The 22,320-nt window shown below is 40.1% G+C and overlaps 1 long non-coding RNA gene across 1 annotated transcript; it reads left to right on the top strand.

Moving 5' to 3' along the window:
* The first annotated feature begins 1,440 nt into the window (after positions 1-1,440).
* LOC130517475 (uncharacterized) lies at positions 1,441-16,287 on the top strand. Its single transcript, XR_008947721.1, has 3 exons — positions 1,441-1,603; positions 15,419-15,529; positions 15,606-16,287. It is a non-coding gene; the product is annotated as an uncharacterized LOC130517475 (long non-coding RNA).
* Positions 16,288-22,320: the final 6,033 nt, after the last annotated feature.

Raw genomic sequence — 22,320 nt, forward strand, 5'->3', positions numbered from 1 at the left:
GCCAAATCATTGAAATGTGGTCTACACATGACTTATAAGCTATTATTTTTAAAACGTTACCTTATTTAACATTTAGTTAATTAGGTCCAATTTGTTGGGGCTACTTGACTGGAATAAATGAGATTATTTCACTGCCCTCAGTGGTGAAACCCTCACTCCTGGAGCTGGTGTCGGAGCTTTCGAATGAGATTTTGACTGACTGATTTGACTTGATTGGTGAGCAACTCCGTTATTTTGGAAGCTTGAAAGAATTATTCACTTCAAATCCTCCCACCCCCCCAAAACACATCAAACTCATCAAATTGAGCTTTTAATGCTGTCTGGGCCCCAGAGCAGTGAACACAAATGTCAGCAAGATTACCAGCCTCAGTGGCGCAGCAACACACTTGCTTGGAGAGCTTGCTGTGGGGAGAGGAATCAGGAAAAAGATTCACACAAGAAACATATCCACACTGGGAAGAGGCGGAGGAAACGTGTTTCTCCGATCACCACGCGCACAAGATAATAACGACAATATCAAAACTCATTAGACATGAAAATTGTCAAGTTTCTTTCACACCTCTCGATGATAGTTCTTACACTGTTTACTTTTCTGTAAAAATTAACAGAAAAGTAAACTGTTCTGGGTGACAATTCTAACATTTTGTGAGATCCCCAACCCGGTAATTTACTTCCTAACACTGCCTATTAAAGTTTTGGATGAAACTGAATATTTCCCCACTGATTAAATACATTTATAGAGCTGTAAAATATCACGTAACAGTATTTCTTTTCAAAGAACAGACTGGTTCTTTACCTTTGATCTTGTCATTCTGTTATTGACTCAAATATTTTGACTTTCTATTTCCTATATTTGCTGTTTTTTGTTGTTTCTCTGTGTTGTCTAGCTAACGGAGTTTGCTGTCTATGTTCCAGATGGTTGGAGATCCCAGGTGGGGTTTGGTGGAACATAGTTAAGATAAGTGTTTTCTAACCAGCCTCTATTATTAATCCAGCTACAGCTCACTGTGCCTCCCATTCAGCCAATAGTTGTTTTACATTTTTCTTAAGCGCAGCCTCAGGTGTGCCATATAAACAAGTCCCCCCTGTAATTAAGCTGCCGTGAACTATTCTGGGATGGGATTTATTGTGGCATGATGGCGTCTTCTGTATCTTGAACCCATCATGATGTCCCTGTTGTCAAACCATCAAGTCCATATTCTCCCCCACACCTGGTTAGTGCTGCCTATCAAACACATATTTGTGGTTCTTGTTTTGAGAGAATCATGATTTCAAGTCTATTTTTGGGTTTATGTTTCTTGTACTTCCTATTGTTTGTGTCATCTCCTGTTAAATTTGAAGGTTCTTGACCCCTCCCCACCTGTCTTCCTGTGATTGCCTTAATGTGTTTCATCTGTGCTCTGTGCTGCTTTAACCCCCCCCCATCCACACACACACACACACCCATATATTTTCCTTTGTCTTTTTCAGGTCATTGCGATTTGCACTTCCATGTTTAAACTTAGTTTCTCTGAGTCTTTAACCTTGTTTTTTCTGGACTGGAAGTGGATTTTGTGTGCTGATTAAGCTAGCTGGATGTGGATCCTGGCCAATCTCTAGGATGGTGAGTTTACTTCTTCTTAATGAGAATATTCGACTCATGAACACGTGACATTAATTTCCAGATCAGCGAACTCTAGTTGTTCAGAGTGTTTGAAGTGAGGTGATTAAGATTGATTAGATGAGGCAAGATGTGGATCCATAGTGAGAGAAATGTATTATCTGGAAGGATGGCAGTGTTACACTCTGACAGGAGTCAGCATGCTGACAGCATATTGATGTGGGTGGTTTTAATATTCAGGAAGAGCTGTGTGTGGATGTTTTTCCTCTTTGACTCTCGGTGACATCACAGACACTAAAGCGCAGCATACAGAATATAACATCCTGCCATCATGCTGGAAAGGGTTCCTTTTATGCACAAGGGCATAAATACACAACACTGCTGGTAGGCTCACACTGTGTGTGCTATATATGTTCAGTTAATATCTGATTTATTTTTTTAGTGCCTCTAAAAGTCCTTTGCTTTGCTCTCCTCACACTTTTTCAGACCGTTGCCAAGAAGCAAAATTAGCTAATGTGTGATTGTAGAGGCCCGCTCTCTAATCATGTTGCATTCACTGACACAAAAGAGCCTCTTCTTTGTTGTGCTGCTGACCTATCTGAACTTGAAGAAACTTTGCGTGGAGATGCTGAATGTGGAGCTGGTTGCAAGAGAAATCCCTGCAGTGACTGTCAGTAGTCTCATGTCGGCTCTGTGACTTTGAAAGTCTTCAGTAAACCGGATATTGTGCAACATCGTAGACCTTTTTACTACTAAAGGCAACAGCTGCAGGCAAAGGGCAGCGAGTTGGGCGGAGGGCAGGGTAAACTGAACCCACACATTTGTATGTCCGCACCAGCTTATTTCATCCATGCACGGAAAAGAGCTTCTGGGAGTCAAATCGCTGGCAAGGGGTGCGTTTTGGTGCTACTGTGCTTCAGCAGCAAGAGATCAGGATGCAGCAAAGAGCTAATGGCTTGATTTAGCTGTTAAATTCAGCAGACAGAATTGTAAAAGTATCTTGAAAAAGAAACAAACTGATTTAGAGTAGTGCAACAATATACAGCTGATTTATTCCTTTTTCAACTTTTCCCATTCTCGTTTGTATACCAGCAAATCTCTTGAGTTTTTAAATTAAACTCATTCAATTCACTCATGCCAGGAAAATTCTCCTGTCTGTACTTGTACACCATCTTCCAGCTGATGCCCCAACTCTGCTGCCACACGCTGGTGTGAAACTGTAGCCTGTTGATATATTAGTTCTGACACTTGGGTCATATTTTCATTAATTAAACATGGCTTTGTAATAATTCCACCCTGATGGAGACCAATCTCTGCACAGACTTTAGGCACACAAGATGGACCTTTGCTACGCAACTTAATTAGAAAATGATAAATGTCTTTGCGGTGTGTCCGTGCATTTTCCAAAGGTCGAGGCCAACTCCGACTGGGCTCATTTCAATTCATCTGGCATTCACAACGGAGCTGTTATCAATGGATGTTGCGTCCACATTTAACCTGTTGTGCAGCCTCAGGTGTGTTTAGGTGTGTGACGTTTGTTTCTGATTGTTCCATAACGTCTGAAATGATCAGTGGTCATACTATCGTTGTGAGAGACTGACCTCAGGTCAGCATTCATTCTAGAAAACAAGACATTTGAGGCTGATACAAGACCTTCATTTTTTCCCAGTGCCATACTGGTGGACCGTGCTTGTTTTGTGCGAATAACTTTTGCACACTTTGACATGAGTGTGTGTGTGCTAATTCTTGTCTTGTTTTAATCTCCAAGCGAATGATGGCTGATGCCCTGCTGACTCACATGTTTTTAATTTCCTGCTGCTGACGGGGGGGAAAAAAACCTCTCAAACTCACAGCTTATTACAAGTTGCAGTCGTGTCCGTTTGTAGTCTGAAGCTTTGCTGTGTTCTGTTGGCCACGGACCCTGAGGCTCAGGGAGCCACCGCACATCCAAAAGCACACCTCATTAATTACTTACATGCATCAGAGTCAGGTGTCACGCCTGAGATTAATAGTAACATTTTTGTTTCAATATGTTATTTTAATAGCTCTCATTGCCATGGGGGTATTCAGGGTCACATGACTGGAGGCATGAATGTCTCAAACTCATGCCTTGACTCCAACATAAATATCGTTTCCAAATTTCAATTCATCATTCAGTAAAATGACACCTGAGCACGCACCTTGTGTACGAAGCTCGTGGGTGACATTTACAAAGAAGTATGAAACGTGTAGGCAGCGCGAACTGCAGGACTGTTCTGCGTTGTGAGTCTAGCATCCATCACTGTAAGGAATTGTTGTGTGCATTGACATTTTATACGCCGTGAAGGAAGCAAAGGAGCTGCCGCTGCCGCCTGTGATTCATTCATCCTCGTTTCTCGTTGGGATCCAGCAGAGAAGTGGAGGAGTCGCTGTGCTTTGTTTGAATGTCAGTAGCTGGGATGGAAAGAGACTGCTGGGCCCACTGAGCTATGTACAGTATGCTCCCATGATTATGATAGATGGTCTGCTGCAAGTGCACATTTATGAACGTTATGAGTATCTTTTATTCTGAGTGCTTGCTCTGGAATTCTGGCTGTCATAAATACTGAAACATTAAAACATTTCAACCTGATCCGCACAAAGCTTGACGACGGCACGGAAAACCTCAGGTCAGAGGATCCCTTACTTCAGGCTTCACTGGTAACTTTTCTTGTAACTGGTGACCTCACAGAGCTCACAACTATTTTTATATTGATGATTAAATGGAAATTTTATCTTGATTCTTCCAAATTCTCCTGCCGTGTACTGCATTCACTCTATCGATGATAAATTCATTGTTTTCCAATTTTGAAAAAATTCACCCTCCTCTCTAATTTAAATTCTGTCAGTCAATTAATTCTACATTGAAACGCCAATAGAGGAAATCTTCACTGATCAGAAACAATAATGGAAGCAGAAGTAAACTCCTTTAAATTTCATGGCTACGCCCTCTGGTTCTATCAAAACAGCCTGCAGATTTATGAAAACCCAGCACGTGTCTTGTTGCCCTCGGTTGACTGAAGAGATTTAATGAATTGTTTAAAATGGTGTTCACGAGCTTGCTAATGTTCTATAAAGAAAATCACTCTGAACTCTCAAGAAACGTGTCTTAATGATGTTGTGCATTAATGTTGTTTTATTATGGTGATTTAAATATATCACCTTTTTATGGTACACTGTAGGTGTTTAAATTGGTCTATTTATAGTTATAGTAACTCATTTATAGTGGAACTGAGAGGGATCATAACTGATGTCCAAAGCCAGCTTCTATTAAAGTATGTAGGAGCTGTAAATCCCATTTGGTTTCATGGTCATAGTATTTTCTTTAGTTGCAAATTGTTTTAGTTCTATCTTAAAGATGTTTTGGCATAAAAATGGACCCAAATTCATGTTTAAATATATTAAAGCCATGTAAGTTCAAAGTGTAAGCATGGACTGCGGCGCAGTTCATTCTTGTTTTTGAAAAACATAAATCAAATGTGCTCGTATGATTTACATTTCAGGAAGGCAAGTTATCTATGCTGTAAATAAAAATGTTTCAGGAGGCAACGTTTAGTGCTGGTTAATTATAAAGGTAGACCTGTTAATGAAGAGAAAGAAGAACAAAGTGAGATACTGACTGTTTTTGTCTCTGTGAATTAGCCTGTTTCTAATGGCATAGATGACAAATATACCAGACAGAACGCACAAGCTGATCGAGAGGTTTTGAGCTGCACATTCCTCTGTGTGACCCTGCTGCTTTGCAAACTGCTGAGAACCCAGCTGGAAATATCCATCCAAAACATCAACCTTCTTTTTGAAGATATCCATTGTTTGTTTTTTCTTTTTTCTTTTCTGGTTTAGCACTGGCTGATATGTTCAGAGAGACATCTTTTTATTTAATATTTTTATTTTTTATTTTTTAAAGCTCCACTTTGTTATGCTGACAGATGATCAATGTGACTCATTTAGACGAAGCTTTGCTTCATGACGCCTCGCAACACATCACGGAGCTACTTATTTACTTGTCCAATTAACTACCGTTCTTAGCCTCCATGTTAGCAAGTATAATAACTAATAACGCTGCTAGCAAATGGTGGCTGATATGGGGGCAAGTCTTTTGCTAATTTATGTATCCTAGTCTGGGTTTTGTTTGAAGTTCTGAACAATTTGAAGCCCACCTTTGTCATTTGGTTTTGCAAACGCCAGTAACTAAACATCGAATCTGCACTAATGGCAATTTCCACATCACGGTGAGCTTCTATCAGTGTATTACACTTTTCTCAGGTGAGTCCCTCACCTACAGATAATGAGGTGCCTGGTTTCTTCTACAGGTAACTCGTTTAGATAAATTTGTGAATTGATATATTTGCTTTCCCGTTGCCATTGTTCTGGCCATTCTGTCGGCTGTTGCCATTGTCAGCATGGCCTTTTTCACTTTTTCCATGTAGAGCAAAGCTATATAAACTCTGTGATTGCGGAAGCTGTTGGAGGGAGCAGCGTGCTGTCAAACAAACAATGGCCCGCTGGAATTACCTGCCATGGCTCATACACGTCATGGAGCTGCAATCATCCTCATTCACCTGCAGTGTTGGCAACTCCCTTCTGCCTTTTTTGTTTTCTTTTGTCTTCATCTGGGATCAGTCATTGAGAACAACACGATTACTTAAGGATGCTGATTACTATAATTGTTAATCATTTCCCCCATAATTTCTGGAGTCTGCAACAATGCACAGAGGGTGGTCCAAGAACACAAACAAGCATTTGTTTGTGTGTGTGTATGGGTTTAGAGTCAAATTTGAGTACTTTGATTTTATAATACACATTAGGATTTAGTGGTGTGCCGCTGGGATGTTATGAAACCAAGGTTAGATTGACAGAACTGTGGAAAAAGCTCAGCAGTATGGCCTCTGATATGAAAATCTTTTAGCTTTTATGCAGTCTTGCCTCATTTATATTTTTCAAGCCGTCTTAGCTCGGTTTCCTTTTTAATGCTGCTATAATCCAAGGTTAAGAAAAACCTGGTTCTGTTGACATTTTCAACCCCCCCCCCCCCCCCCCCCTTTTGAAAATATGCTTCATTGGATGATGGAGATGATGATGAAAGGGGCTCATATGACACATCACAGAAATGCCTTCTGCAGAGTTTGATTTTAAGCCTGAAAAGCTTTGGAATCTTCAGCAAAGAACAATAAAGCTGAATCTTCCTTTTCAGTGTTTGATGGGTAGAAGCTGAGGTGCAGGTACAGACAAGAATTTCTGGATTATTTTCTTCTTAATGCTGTGTGTGGTATTTCTTTTTTTTTTTTTTTTTTAATTGTGCAGGCATCATTTAAGGGTGATACCTTTTTATTTAACTGAGCTTGTATGTTGTTGGATTTCTGGATGGAAAAGGGCAAATGAGCCAGGAGTCGATCTGTTGGAGTCAATTAGTTTGTGGCATTTAAATTCTTTAATCTTGGTTTTAAATTGACAGATTCTAATTGGTTCAAAAACAAAGCCCCTAGTTCTTCAATGAACCCAAATTCTTTTCTGCTTGTTTGGGTCTAATAAAAAGCTAAAATATCATGAAAGTGAGTTTGAAAAGAACCCAAAAAAGCTGTCGATCTAAAAACCCTGAAGCGTGAGTAAAGCAGCCCTTTCTTGACGACCATGTGATAAAGTGAAAATCGGTGAAGAAGTCACTTGAATAACTCTCAGAATAAAGAATGTCATGGTGGAAGTGATGGCAACCTTGTCCAGGAATGTGTGCAGTTCCACTAGATGTCCTCCTGCTGTAAAGGGAACAGAAACCTTGGGTTCTTTGCAGCAGCTGGAGGAGAATTTGCGTGTGTATGTGCTGGCTGTGCCACACGTGTGGCCTGGATGCTGTTCATCCATTTCTGCTGTCAGATTAGAACTCCCATCCAGGCTGGTCGGTGCTCCTGGTGCTTCAGTCCTGAATGGGAAGCTCCAGCAGCCGCTCGCTGTGAGGTGCAGACCTGACAAGCTTGTGTTGACAGATAAGGCACAGCAGCTTTGGTCAACAACAGAGCTGCGCAATACAAATGCTAATATGCAACTGCAGTGTTGTTCCATCATGTTTGCTACTGAGATTTGATTGAATTCTGCCTCGAGAGCCAACTTGACCAAATCAGATCTCCACTGCTTATCTGGGAGAGCCTCGCTGATGGCTAAAATAGGAAATTGTAATGACTGTGGCCTCTATCAGCATGAGGTTTTCAAGTGTGCAGATGTCCTTCTGGATCCATTCGGAGAAGCTGGCTCCTCCTACAGGCCAGAACTGGCTGGTTCTGACCATTTATTTTGTTCCTGCCTCCAACTGCTTGTTGGCAGTTGGCTTTCAGTGGCACAATGCCACCATTTTCCAGTCCCCCTTGAATTAGGACACTGATCTCTGGAGCATGGCAGTGGCTGCTGTCAGCCATGTACTGTAGTGTGGGCAGGAGAGTGCTGGGCCTGAATAGGAAGATTTTAGGATTACTGCTTCAGACCCTGATGGTCCAGTGTGCAGTTCTTGCCGTTTTGTTTTGGTGCCATTGTGTTTTTATATTACATGGCATAAATTACTGTTGGTTAGGAATAATGTTTCCTTGAGTTTGTTCCCATGTTGGCTCAGAACTGGCAGAAGTTCCTGCATCAATAATAAACTCAAGCTGTCATTACTTGAAACACTTATACAAATACTGTCTATAGATATCAATTAAGCACATTTCTGTAATTTCTAATTTACATGACCTCTACCCCCCCCCCATCCCACATCATGCACAGTAATGTAGTGGCTGAGCCACATGTTGAGCTTTCAGCAGTTGTTTCAGTGCCTCTGTGGTGGAAGATCAATTTCATGATGGCCCGTTCTGCTTTGTTACTGTTTTACAGCACTACTGTGCTAATTATTAAAGCCGCTCTGGCTGCAACTGAGAAGTGGAGCCATGGCATATTTTCAGGATTTTTAGAGATATTGGCTAGCCAGAATCCAGGAGCTCATTATTTTGCAGCCCCATGGCCTGTGTTCACCTGCGGTGTTTTTCCTATAAATGAACAGAAGTCTTTTAAGACACTAATATGTGGAATTAGTTATTACTTGACACCTACACATTGGTGGAATCTTGAGGTTTTCTTTTAATTCTATGCAGTATTTTCAGGACCAGATAAAGATCTTTCTCATCCACTTATCTGTTCAGCTAATGTACCCACTCGTTCAGGAATTATCAGTGTGCATGAATGTATGAGGCTGTTGTTTGGAAGACCCATTAAAGTCTTCCAGCAGCTGGCTTGCATCGAATCAGTGACGGTTAAATTAGGTTGGCCTTCGTGTACTAATATTTCTCCTTCAAAGCCTGGTCATGTCAAATAGAAACACGGCTCACTGATGACTTCTTAAAAGCCTGATTAAAAAAAAATACATTGACTAATTGAAATTGTCTGAGCGTCTTTGAGTTTCATAAATACAAAAGCATATTGGCTGCTATCATTTCACAGCACTTTCCATTTGCAGGACTTGTAAGAGAGAATTGCTGCAGTGTAAACTGTCACTGCAAAAACGATGAATTAAAATGTGAGGTTTGCTGACGACTGATTGGAATTCAGCTGAGTTTCTCTGGAACCACCAACACGACTGCATTCTTGCCGCACGTCATATTTCCAACTAAGCTGCTGATGAGTTGTAGCAGACCGTGATTAAAGAGTGTAAGCTGTGCAGGTGTGCATAATCTACCTCAGGATGACTGCACCCTGATACCAGCTAAGACACTGCATCTGAAGTGCTTTATTTTGTGTAAGTAGACCCGCTTCATTCATGATACATGTAAAATCACCTAACATGTAGCTTAGATCCTCATTTAGCTGAATGAGACCACAGTATTGTGATTGATCCTGTGATTAATCTCTTCTGCCCCTTTACATCACCATCCGGTAGCCAACCTCATGTAGCTACGCTGCTCCTAAATGGCTAAACATTTCCTTGTTTATTGGGACATTTCCATGGCATACACACACTTCAAAAATAAAGGTGAGCCTTACAACCCTCTAAAACCATCATTAGTTTACAGATGGGATATACCTCTCTGTAGTGACGCCCCCATTTGAGTGACTATTTCTCAATAAGGTGCAGATGATGAGCCAACCCAATATTTCTAGTTTTGATGTCTTAAACATGGTGGACTTAATTATAGTAAACGCTGATCTTGATCAGCACCTGTGTGATGCTCTAAGGGTAACTAATGTGTCATTGCATGGAGCCCGAGGTGGCACCTGATGTTATTAATCGACGTGTTGGTAGTAACAACATTTAAGCTGAACTGCCAGCCTCCTTGTGAATTATCTACTCTCTTAATAATCAATAATCCTATTGTAACCTTAGGCTTTTGGCTAAGGGATACAATGAGGTTAGGATGACCCTTTTATTGTGTTTTTATTTTTTATTGACCCATACAAGAAAGTGACCACAATACATCAATGGGAGTTGAAAGGATTCTTGATCAATAGAACAAAACTTCCTTCCTCTCAGGCTAAGCTCACCTGTTTGTTTTGGTTTCTGAAATGAATTCTTCCACCCAGGAACTGAAAACAAAGCAATGAGTTATTGATCACAGGAAAGGATATAAGAGGACAGACGGCAGCCGGAAGAGACAAAGCAGACGGGCTTAACTTTGAGTCCAGCAATGTAGCACATCTAGGGTGGAATGTACAACAATGTATTGCCCATGAAACCTGACTTTCTCACGTTTCTAAAGAGCCCACACTTTTTAACACGTGAATGCTCATTTACAAGAGTACATTTATTATACTATAATTTATATACCGGTAATATGGTGTATATATATTTATGGCCACTATGAACAAGACCAATTGAGAAGTGAGCTGCAACCTAATAAAATCTGTGATCTGCCACCTTCTGGTGGGAGGAAAAAACTGAATTGTAAATGTATGCAAATGAGGGTGTAAGTTTCATTATCTAAGTGTGTTGATACTGGAAACAAGCTGAAACGCATTTGAGCCACCTCTAGGCTCTACAGACGATACCGTTACATCATTTGCATATTGATGAAGCCATCACTTTTACTTTCATAAAACTTAATGAATCAAGTGATCTCTCACATTGAGCCATATAAGAGAAATCTTTCGGCCAATGTTCTCAAACTCGCCACGAGGACGGAGTTTAACGGGAAACGGGTATACGGATCTGTTCTCAGACATGAAGGCTACAGGCTACTCGTTAAAACCCAACTTTTTGGACTTTTAAGAACCATTCTTGGAAGAAAAACAGGGCTTATAAGATTTGGATGTAAATGAGATAACAGTTCCATTGACAAACTAAGCTAAATTACTCGATTATATTGTAATATGTTTCATTTTCAAACATACACTTGGCTTATGTTGTGATTGTGTTTCATAAGAAAAGCAATAGACTTGCTCTTTGCATGCTGGGAAGTAACCCTAATCCCATTTACCGTCTTCCTGTAATTTGCTGACGGGACAATAGAGGGCAAATCCATCAATGAAAGCAATGATTACATCTGTTTTCCTCTTATCTTTTCTTCTATATTGTCCTCTGTGATCTGATAACAAAGTCCATCTCAAAACTGTTGACGCAAGTATTATTTCTTTTTGGTCCTCGAGGTCCGTAGAGACATTCGGCCCTTTTTTATCATGGTTTTGTCATCGGCTGACACTAATGTTTTCATTTATTTGGAAAAATAAAGAACCCCTGAAAAGTGTGCTTGACAGAAGTGCTGCACTTTTAGTTTAATTCCACATGAGACAGTTAATCTTGGAACAAATGGGATTAAACCATTTTGTTGCGGTTTGGTAGAGGACGTGTCTGTTCTTCTGTTCGTCTATTTGTCTAGTTCCTAATGATTCTCTCTGAATGCTGCCAGTCGTCATCATCCATCATTTACTCACAATCCTGTTGGTGAGCTGGAAGCAAAAGCTCAGAGCAAAGTAACAGAATCTGAGAGGAAGGCCTATTTGTGTTACTGGAACATTCATAATCAACAGAACTTATGCACAGGTAGATGGTGTATTTTGCCATGGCTGATAATTCTCTGGTTGTTGAGAAATTGGTCAAAATTAAAGAATTAAATAGGAAAAGTGAGGAAATGTGTAATGTATTGAAATATGCTGGATAGGCATCAACGGGTAGTGGGGTGGAGAGGGTTCAGCTGAATTGTTTAAAAGCCCTTATCACAATCACCTGGAAAATTGACCAGTTGATAATAAATTTGTTCATAAATAAATGATAGAAATCAAAGTTGTATAGCTTTAAAAACTGATGTGTCCTTCCCCTTCTGGATTACATTATTCATAATCTATCAAAGGCTGTCACATCCTGTATGTCAGCATTCTCTACCAGCCCCTTCGTGCATCACTGCTCTTTATTCATGTGTGTTTGCGGTCCTAGAAACCTCTTATACACACACTTCATGGAGCCTCATCATCCGGCCTACCTCTGAGAGCTGTAACTACCGTTCCAGCATCCATTGAAAGAAAGACAAGCACCATCAGTCACACACTAATCGGTTTGAAGCCTATCCACAACTCTGCTAGTTAATGTTTTTTCAGTCTTTTTTTCTTTTGATCAGTTGAGGCAGAAAATGATTTTTATTACCTGGAAGAAGTTTGGATAATTAGGTCTTTCAAAGAAATGGTGGAGGTCTGCTGTTCACACCATTTCTTCCACAGATTTCACACGGCATCATCCTCAGGGCGATAATGACATCATATTTAAATTCCTCTATAGGGCCTCTACAGACACCTTCTCACATATGGAAATATTCTTTCCCCAAGAAGATAAATCGCACATATAATGAGCTGTTAATAAAAGCAGACTCGGGGTAATCACCTGCCGCCAAAGTGTTGTGCATGTGGTGGTCCTTAGGAACTAGTCTTTTATCGATTTCCTCAAGCTATGACTGCACAAGTTATTACCCATCATTTGGTTGGTGCTAAGCTTAAAATTAGTGGGCTGATGATGATTTTAACTTGTATGCTCACTGGCTGTGAATATTAATTTCTTCCTGAAAACAAAACTGGTACGTTCAGTATATAATGAGTTTTAAACCTGCAGTAAAATGATATTACCATCTCCAGGATGGAGGCTCTCCTTCCTTCCTGATTGGAACCTAAGATGTTAGAACCTTGACAGATGCCACTGTTGTGATAAAGGCTTTCTTGGCAGAGGAAGATGTGATGGGGGGCGGCTTCCACCCCGTGGATGCCATGGCAACATCAACCATATATGGGTATATGCATGCGTCTCTTATTCAATTAAAGTATACCCTGAAACAAACATGTTCAGCCTATTTTTACAATATCTATAGGATAACCTCACCAGATGTGGGACTGCTTGGAATTCCACCTGCCAGTTGTCAATAGAGGACAAAAGGTGTTTGACTCGTGGACAAATGGTAGCCTGAAAAACCCTCTTGTGATGCAGGATGACAAACTGCAGTGTACAAAAAACCCCAACTCAAACCACACAATGCATTTTGCATTTCTGAGTATAATTCCGTTTTCATGAAGCCGTGCGCAGTTACTGTTAGAAACCAGATAATGGGACTCGGAAATAGTGTCATTCCTGATTACTCCTCATGCTGACATTTCTCAAACTTGACTTTTGTTTGCTCAGCCACTGATTTAGCTTTACCGTACTTTTCTGACAGTCACCCGAGGACTGCTGTCAAAAAGCACTTAACCTATTTAAGTGTTGGCTCAGTTTGTCAATTTGCCTTTATGTTCAGGTGGCCGTAAGCATTTTTCAATTCAGTGCATCTGTCACTTACCATTTAAAGTTGCTTTTATGGTTAAATTGCATACAAAGTGTCATTTGAAGTGTTTGATTGCAAAAGGATATATTTTAAGATGCTATGATGCAAATTTAATTGAGCGACTCGAACTTTCCACAGATGACAAGACTGAGGGTGTGGTGGGGGAAACCCCCATGAGGAGATTAGAGGACAGAAATGAGCTTCCATATATGTTTAGATGTTGTTTTTTTCTGCTCAAGGTTCAGTGTGCAGGGAAGCTAAAGTAGGCCAGCTGTGGGAGAGCCATTGATTATGCCAGGCACATCATGGGCTTATTTTAGTCCTCCACTGTAGCTTCTGTCCTTGAAGATCTGTGGGGCAAAGATCCAGCCACAGAGGGGAGAAGGAAGCCCCTAATGGCTCCTGTCCTTGAACTAAATATGTGATGGCCCACTGTCTGACATGAATTCTGATGATTTACTTTTAAGAAAATTCATCTTTTGCTGCAGAACATAACCATCTTTTTATATAAAAACTTGACTTGGACAGCTTTGAGAGTACAGACATGTGCAACCTAACGCACCTCTCAAATATACCTAAAATATTTTGTTTCTTTATCCTAATTTCATTGTTTTTTGTTTTTTTTCTGTTCCTCCAGCTCTGAGCTCTGTTATGCAGACCAAAGTTTAATAACTCAGACAGATGATCCAGAATGACCCCCCCCCCCCCATGCCTTAAAAACAAACCCTTAGAATCTATCCTGAAATGAATAAGAATGAAGATGGGGGGGCTACGCAATCACAAAGGAACAGTAGTCTCGAATGGCGATCAGGAAGAACTTAGCACAGGGTAGCAGGTAAACCTGGGGGTGGAAGCTAGCTTGATCACGGCTGGTCAAATAAATTATAGCTTTATTTTTAAATGCGAGCCACAGCAGGATTTCACATTGCTTTTTAATTTGATTTGTCAGTTTTTCAAAAAAATAATTAAATCTCTTGCTGTGCGCATCTAAGATCTCTGTGATGTCAGTGTGGAAGGATTTATAAAAAAACAAACAACTATTTCAAATACGACTGAGAAAATGCATGCATGTAACCTAAAATGTATAAATGACCAACATGTTCTTCACCTTTACAATCTGTATGTGTTTCTGTTCACTGTATCTACATCACAACTGTTTAAGGTATCCTTCTGGTGTGTCTTCAACCTAACCCCCACAGTAAATGTCATAAATAACACGTATCCTTATAATGCAACTTCCTAACATATGTGAAGGAGGCAACAGTCTTTCTTGCCATCTGAGCAGGATTAGAATATACACTTTAAACAAAAAATGTAAAACCTGCTGTATAAAATGTGTGTGATGTTCTCTGCGGACTATGTGCTTTTATTTCCATCGCTGATCTTGGCTTGGATCCTGGCTATGTTTCTCTGTATCACTGTGGAAGGTAGTTGCCACTGATCTTTCCCTGGACATTATAAAAGAATTTCACAGATCTTCCACATGAACATTTTTAGTATTGATATAAATGTGCAAGTCATTGCTGTCTCTCTTCAAAAGATGCAGTTTTTAATCAACAACATTCTCACCAAAATGCAAAATCTCCACTGCGATAATGAGGACCAACTGGCCGAAACCCTCAAATCTCTTAACTTTGAGACCATTCTAAAGTGCCAAATACTCCGTGTGGAACAATGTTTGTTCATCTACGGAGATGAGAAGAAAGTCTTTTGAAATGTCTCCAGTAAATTTGATTATCTGCCATAAGAACCACACTACCGCTCTGTGTACCTGACTCCTAATGAGTCTTCTCAGACTCGGAGATCATTTTTAACATCGGGGCGTCTGTGATAGTCATGGAGTGTTAATCACCATCATTGTTCCCGCTGCTGGTCGCAGCAGCGCTTCTCCCGCTGCAGCAGTTCTCGGCAGCAGTGCTGTCAATCCGCTCCTTCATTTTCCTCTTGGAGACGTAAACTAGAGCCTCATGGCTAAACGCACAATCCAGTCACATGCTCCACTGCATGTGCAATACACTCATAGCCTTTGATCTCTGTTTTCTCTCCACAGCCTATTATTTACAGTAGCACTGTCGTGTCTCCGTGACACATGATAACCAGCACATCAGTTCGGTGACGATGCCCGTAGTTTCAGCAGGAGGGATCCCGCTGATGTGTAGAGGTAGGAGCACAAGGTCCAAGTTTCTGCATTAGGGGAGGCCTTTGGAAAATCAATTAGCATTAAGATTCTCTGCCAGGCACTGATAAATAAGCAGGGTCTAGTTTGGACAGCCGCCAGGGTGGATGTGATGGTGTGACTACAGATGGCATTCTCACACCCGCACTGCCCACTGGCATCCTGCACAGCACTTGGGCGAGCACGTGTGGCTTGAAACTAATAAGAGCACCAGATGGACTGAAAAGCCGAGATAGCTGCTGACATACTTCCCGGCGTTCTTTGCAGGCTTGAAAGTGTATTGTTTGTTTTTTGTTCCAAGTAAAAGGATGATTGTTCAGGTTTTTCTGACGCTCTCCTGCATGTCGCATCATCAGTATTCAAGCTCTGTATTTATCGGCACTAATGCGTTTCAGTCTTAATGAGATGAGTTTGAGTCCTAAAGCAATCTTTGCACTAATAAGCTGTTTACAAGCAAATCAATTACAGCACAAAAGATGTGTACAATCAACGCGCAAAAGGAACTATCAAATCGGAGGATTCAAATCTGAGTGCTCACTTGACAGACATTTTAAAGGGATATTTGAAGTGTTAAGATGTATCAAATAAATGTTGTAACTTGAAGCTGTAGGAGATGATTTAATGGACAGAACTTTCAAATTAAAATACATCAGTTTGATCTTCTTGCATAAAAATGAATGATGCTGTCAGCAATTTTTTGAAGTCAGTCGATTTCACAAATGCTATTTTAGAGATTAAAACAACACGAGGTTTAGCTGTGCAAACCTCTTGGTCGAACTGATTCCAAAGAAGTCTGCAGATGGAGTTTCACAAATCAATCCCAACTCTGCAGAGATGCGCTTGCATTATATCTGGGGAGAAAAGGGGTGTGATTATCATTGACTCGGTGTCAGAGAGGGTATGGATTTACATCAAATCAGTAGGAGATTATCACCTCGAAATAAGCTATGCATGTTCAGCACCCGCGTTCCGAGCACTGTGCAACTCTATTGATTTCTACACAAATGTAACACAGTATTTTGTGTGTGCCCCATCAACTGCACTAGCTAGTAGTATTAGTATTACTAGTATTAGTTTGGTATTGCCAGAATTTAAACAAAAAACAAAAGTTGGATGCTTAGTTTTCTACTGTTAATATGTTGAGTCTGTTAAATGCTAATTTGGCATTTTAATTTTACTATGAAATCTTTTGTGTATTTTTAATGAATTTAAAAGCCTCCATGATGCTAATATGGTCCCTTTTGCCATCTGAGTTGTCACACAAATTACACACACAATAGGTCTGACTGCAGCAGTGCAAACAGGAATATAAATGCATGAAAACAGCGTTACAAGCACTTTAATGTTCTCCCTGCACAAGGGAATATAGATCCAATATTCTATGAAATGGTGATCACAAATGAAAACAACTTTGAGTAAATCCATTAGTCAGACAAATGAAAAACTATTAACTTGAAAAGCTTGAGCTAAGAATGACGAGGTCAGGCCCACACCATGAAGCTCTCGTCCCAGAAGAACAGGCTCCGGCAAAAATGCCATCATCCTTAGCTTCAAAGTCAAAGAGTGTAAAATTAATCAATTGCACAGAGGCGGCTGCACTCCTGCCAACTGTGCGGTGAGTAACACACAGACGCGTTCTACCTTCTCACTGCTCAGCTTGGAGAACCACTGCGCAGCTCTGAAGCAAGGAGCCATGGTGTGCCCACCAGAGGGGTCTTCGGCGGTGACCAGTTTTTCCACTAGCGAGTCCAAAAACCAGCATTTGTGGTTTATTTTATTTATTTATTTTTTTTGGCTGGGCTGAAAGGTCGAGTCTTGCAATTACCTCTTGCCTTGTAAATATTTTGTCCTCCATGACGTGTCCTGCCAAGAGCTGTGAAGCCGAGAAGAACTCACTTCAACGCGCTTATTAGATAAGAATCCTGGCTTTATAACCACAGAGGCAGAACCATTCCATCGTAGCAAATGTGCACTTTTAGCTTGGTCTCAAGCTGAGACTTTGCTTTCGTTTAACCAGCTCCTCAGATATTTCTCTCTAATAGACTATTAAAGGCAAATCTGTGGCATCAAAGAGAACGTTCACATTTTAGCAAAGGGCAAGGGAGGGTGAAGGTCATTAAATAAAATAATCAATGATGATATCAGCCACAAATGTGTGTAAAGTACATTCCGAATGCTGTAATTGCACCAAGCTGAATGTTTAATGTTGCACTTAAACATATGTGTGAAATTAGCCCAAGAGAGCGTGAAAATGCTTTGCAAACAATCCTAGCAACAGTGACACGTGTTTTTATGCTGCACGACTCATTAGGATGCAGCAGAACCCTTAAGCCACGTTGTGTTTCCATTTAATTAAAGAATTAACTTCTGTTGAGGCTTTGTTCCAGGCAAGTAGCACTTCCTGAGAAACTAATCAGAGAACTGGGGAGAAGAATGACAAAGCTAAGAACATTCCACATTTACATTCTTGCTATATTAAACGCTGGTCTGAAAATGGCAAAGAAAGGAGGGAAAGAGGAAGATGAGTGCTGCAGCCACCACTGTCAAATGGTTGTGATGAGACCAGGACACATTGAATACAGAGCCAGTGGAGCTCCAGGGTCCTGATAGATGTAGATGATGGGATGCTTTTAATTGTATGTTTCTGTGACTATAAAATTCAAATGTTATTTGTCTTTTAGTTGCCCTTTTATACAAATTGTACAATTTTTTTTATTTTTAGATGGGAACGGAAGAAATTTGATCAAATTTAAATTAATATTGAATCATCATTGGCCAATAATTATAATGCATTGATATTACAGTTTATTGGACATTTGCAACAGCTGATAAATGGAAGCAAAATAATATTGACCTGCGCTCAGCTTCGAATCATTACTCCGCTCCCTCACAAGTCATAATGTAACCTCAATTGTTGTAAATGAGTCGGTTGCATTTACTGCTCATGAAGTTGTTGGCTCGCGTCACCATAAGACCAAGACCTAACGGAAGATAAATCGAGACCATCAAGAAATCTGCAACAGTGGAGGGAAGGTGAACAAAAGATGCCCGACGATGATTTTCAGATTTAATCGTAAATGTGACTTATAATAAAAGATATTTCAGAAAATGGGGCCTAAAATTGTTTACTTTCACAATAAAATGCCCAGTCAGAACCTCACAGAAGTGATAATGGAGAGCCAAAGTAATAAGCTCCCAACAACAAACGCATCATGCAAAGCAAGCCTGCCTTCCTCCCCTGATGCTCTGCAGCAGCACAAGCTGTTGTATGGCTTTAAAAACAGAGCCTCCCTGCGTAATAGACTGCAGAACAGCACGTTTCCCAGGGCAAATTGTTCCCTTTTCATCTTGTAAAGACATTGGGAAAAACTTTGTGTGGAGATTGCATGTTGTATTTGACAACACAATCGAAAAGACACGCAAGTCAAATGAACTGGTGAACCAGAATTGTTTGTAGGCATAAACGTGACTGGTCTTTGTTAAGTGGGACAAATTACAGCCTCCTCACGACCCAGGAGAGAGTCTAATGAATCAGACTGGATTGGGTTTGAGGTGATTTTTTTTTTTAATCTGCGGCATGAAAACACCCGCAAATCAAAGGTGTCTGGAGCCATTTTTAAACATGCACGGGAAGAATAACTGAAAAATACATATATATAAATATAGCTGTTATGAATTATGCAGTAGTTTATTTTCATCCCAGTTCCAGGAGTAAAACCTTATCTTGCTCGGATATAACGTTCTTCTCCAGGTTGCTTGTTCATATTGAATTAAGGTTTCAGTCAGTTTGGCTTATTAAGAGTCCCACTGAATAGAGTACATTTATGATGTAAATTAGGAATGAGATCAGTGCGATCCACACTGTATAATTTCTGTAGTGAGAAAAGACATTTAGACTCGTGGGAAGTTGGATAAGACAACTGCTTAATCAGAGATTCTCCTCATTATTATTGTTATACAGCACTTTAAACACCGTCTTTAAAGCGGTTTGAGTAAAATCACCCATTTTATTGTAGTGATTTCCTTTCCTTCAGGTAGTGATCGCTGTTATGCTTGGAGAGATTATGAGACAGTTACAGCCTTCCTGGCTTGTCTCACTCGCTGTGTGCTAACTTTCAATTAAACACTCTGTTGGGAGTCAAAGTGCTGCAAGGCAACACCATCAGCAGCACGTGGTAACACTACAAACATAAAAGCTGCTTCTAACTTAATCATACACGATGCTGAACTGACTGGAGTAACGCGATGTAATGTTTGTGTTTACTGGACGCTTGTGTCCGACTCTGTTGTCCACAGTCCTGATGTGCAGGTTAAGCCGCATGATTGCTATACAACGCTGTAACACCCAAAGGTCTGAGTGCCCAGTGATGGGCTGGTGACCTGTCCGTGGCGTTTTGCTGCCTTTTTTCCTGATGTAGTGTTTTATTTGTTCTGGCAGCCCTGACTGATCGAGTCCTTGGGAACTTTTCCCATCACAGTGACTATGTTTTCGAATCGTGACATAAGCTTTAATAAACTGTTTTCACTGGGTTTTTCTGTTGCTAAGGGAGGGACTTTAACTTTAGTTTTTAGCAGATGCATGTTTATAAATGATTCAAGACTAATATCCTGGTTGGAACCAGAGATGTCAGTTATTTTACACTTGACGGCTGGGAAAAAACCCACATTATGCTCTTGGTTTTTGGGGCCGAGGAGCAGCAGCTGCAATATATGGTCAATAAAAGAAATATAAAATGCAAGAAACTAATTTGGCATGCCTTAAAGTTTTGATTTATTGCATTACATCTAATATGTATCAGTCTTTAGAGGAGCATGACTCAAATAATATGGGGCTCTTGCCTTGGCCTTGAACATTGCTCTTTTCAATTAAATATTTAAATTTAATTCTGGCACTATTAACACCCAGTATGAAAAAGTCAAAGTTCTCTTGTGACACATTTTCTTTCTCATCTTCCTTATGATGGCTGGATGTGGGTGAAAATCTTCCTATTCTGTTTTTCACATCTTTGCACATTATCTAATCTAATTTGGCTTAGGGGACGAAAAATGTTGCAGACTATTCTCCTGGAGACCCATGTGTTGCCTGATGCCATGAAGGAGCATAAGCACCAAATACAGAACACCAACCAGAGCTCGCTCTTGTACTTGAACTGTAAATAAGCCAAGGACGGAGAGGATATGACCCTTTAACCCTTCCTGCAAATTAAAAGGTATAAAGATGGTAAAGGGAAAGGTATAGAAGATGGTGTGGGACCAGAGACAGTGGCAGGGAGAAGCAGAGCTAGAGGTGGCAGAGATGGAAAGGTTGAGGTTGTCTTTGGAGAAATGAGCAGAGATGGGATCAAGAATAGGTCCATCAGAGGGACGGCACATGTCAGATGTTTGAGATTAAGTCAGGGAGGCCAAACTGAGATGATTTGGAGAATAAATGACTAAACTAGGGGAAGAATGCAGAACTGAGAACCAAGAATAGATAGATGGACAAAGTTAGAGTGGACATGACATTAGCTGGAGAGAGAAGAAGATGCAGAGGACAGAGCAGGATGAGATGTTTGTATTGTGTATAACAACGCAAAGCTTGACCTCAAATTCACATATTGCCAGTATTTGGTTATATATTTATATGATATCACATTATCTCGGTACAAAAACGGAGCATTGCAGCCACATTATTAGTGACCTCTTCACCCACTTTTACTTCTATCAATCATCTAAAATGATTAAAAAGCTTCATCACTGTAAAACGAACTGATCATTTCATTTGAAGTTTGACCATTTAAATGCTCTATAAATCTGCGTCCTACTGACTGCAGAAATACTTTTATTTCTTGCCCTTTGTAATATTTCATTCACTGTAACAATGTTCTTCTGACGTTCCTACTGCTCTTTCTAATTAGCTTAAATAATGAGGCTGCTGAGGCTGTATGCATTAATGAGCAGAGAAAATCTCAAAGTTAAAGCTATTAAAATGAACCCCACCTTGGGCCAACCTGCATCCAAACTATTTGATAATCACGTAAAAACAGAAATCCATCTTCAAACTGTCAGCACTTGCGCATTATGTATATCATTCACAATGTGGTCAAATTTTACTTTGGCTAACCCTAAATCAAGTAGTAATTCAACATATAAATGTGGAAAAATCATGAATGAAATTGTAACCTTTGTCCAATTTGATGCCAGCAATGAGGCCCAACATTGAGGTGCTGCTAAAATCCATTAAATCTATATTTTGTCAGCAAAAATGTTGCTTTTCTTAAATCTAATTCAAAACTTTAATTACTGGGATGTGGTTGGATGACATTCTTTTCTGGGCTCAACGTGGGCCACTAGATGAGGCGGTACAAAATCCAAAAATGATATTAACCCGGGTCCCTTCTATGGGTGCTGGAACGTAGCACCACCCTGTTTCCACAGGGGCCCAGAATGGACACGACTGATTGTAAATGCAAGTCTTTGTTAATAGCACGCATCGCTCTAGTTGCTTTGTTCTATCCCTTTTGCAATATAAAATGTTTTATTTCCAACAAACTTTTGGACTGAAAACTCTGCGTATCCAGTGGGATATTCAATTGCACCTTGGGAATTTGTACTTTGTCAGAAAATTATTTGAATATTTATTCTTGGACTTTAAAGACATAAAACCCCAGCTTTGATATAAGTATCAACATTATTTTGATATCTGTATGACTGATTTGTTTAAATTAATAGTAATGTACTGGAAAATGAAGTTTGTGTCTAGTTATTTACAATAAATTTGCCTAATGGATGAAAAT

This window comes from Takifugu flavidus, chromosome 2 (assembly GCF_003711565.1).
Source record: "Takifugu flavidus isolate HTHZ2018 chromosome 2, ASM371156v2, whole genome shotgun sequence".
NCBI classification, from domain to species: domain Eukaryota; kingdom Metazoa; phylum Chordata; class Actinopteri; order Tetraodontiformes; family Tetraodontidae; genus Takifugu; species Takifugu flavidus.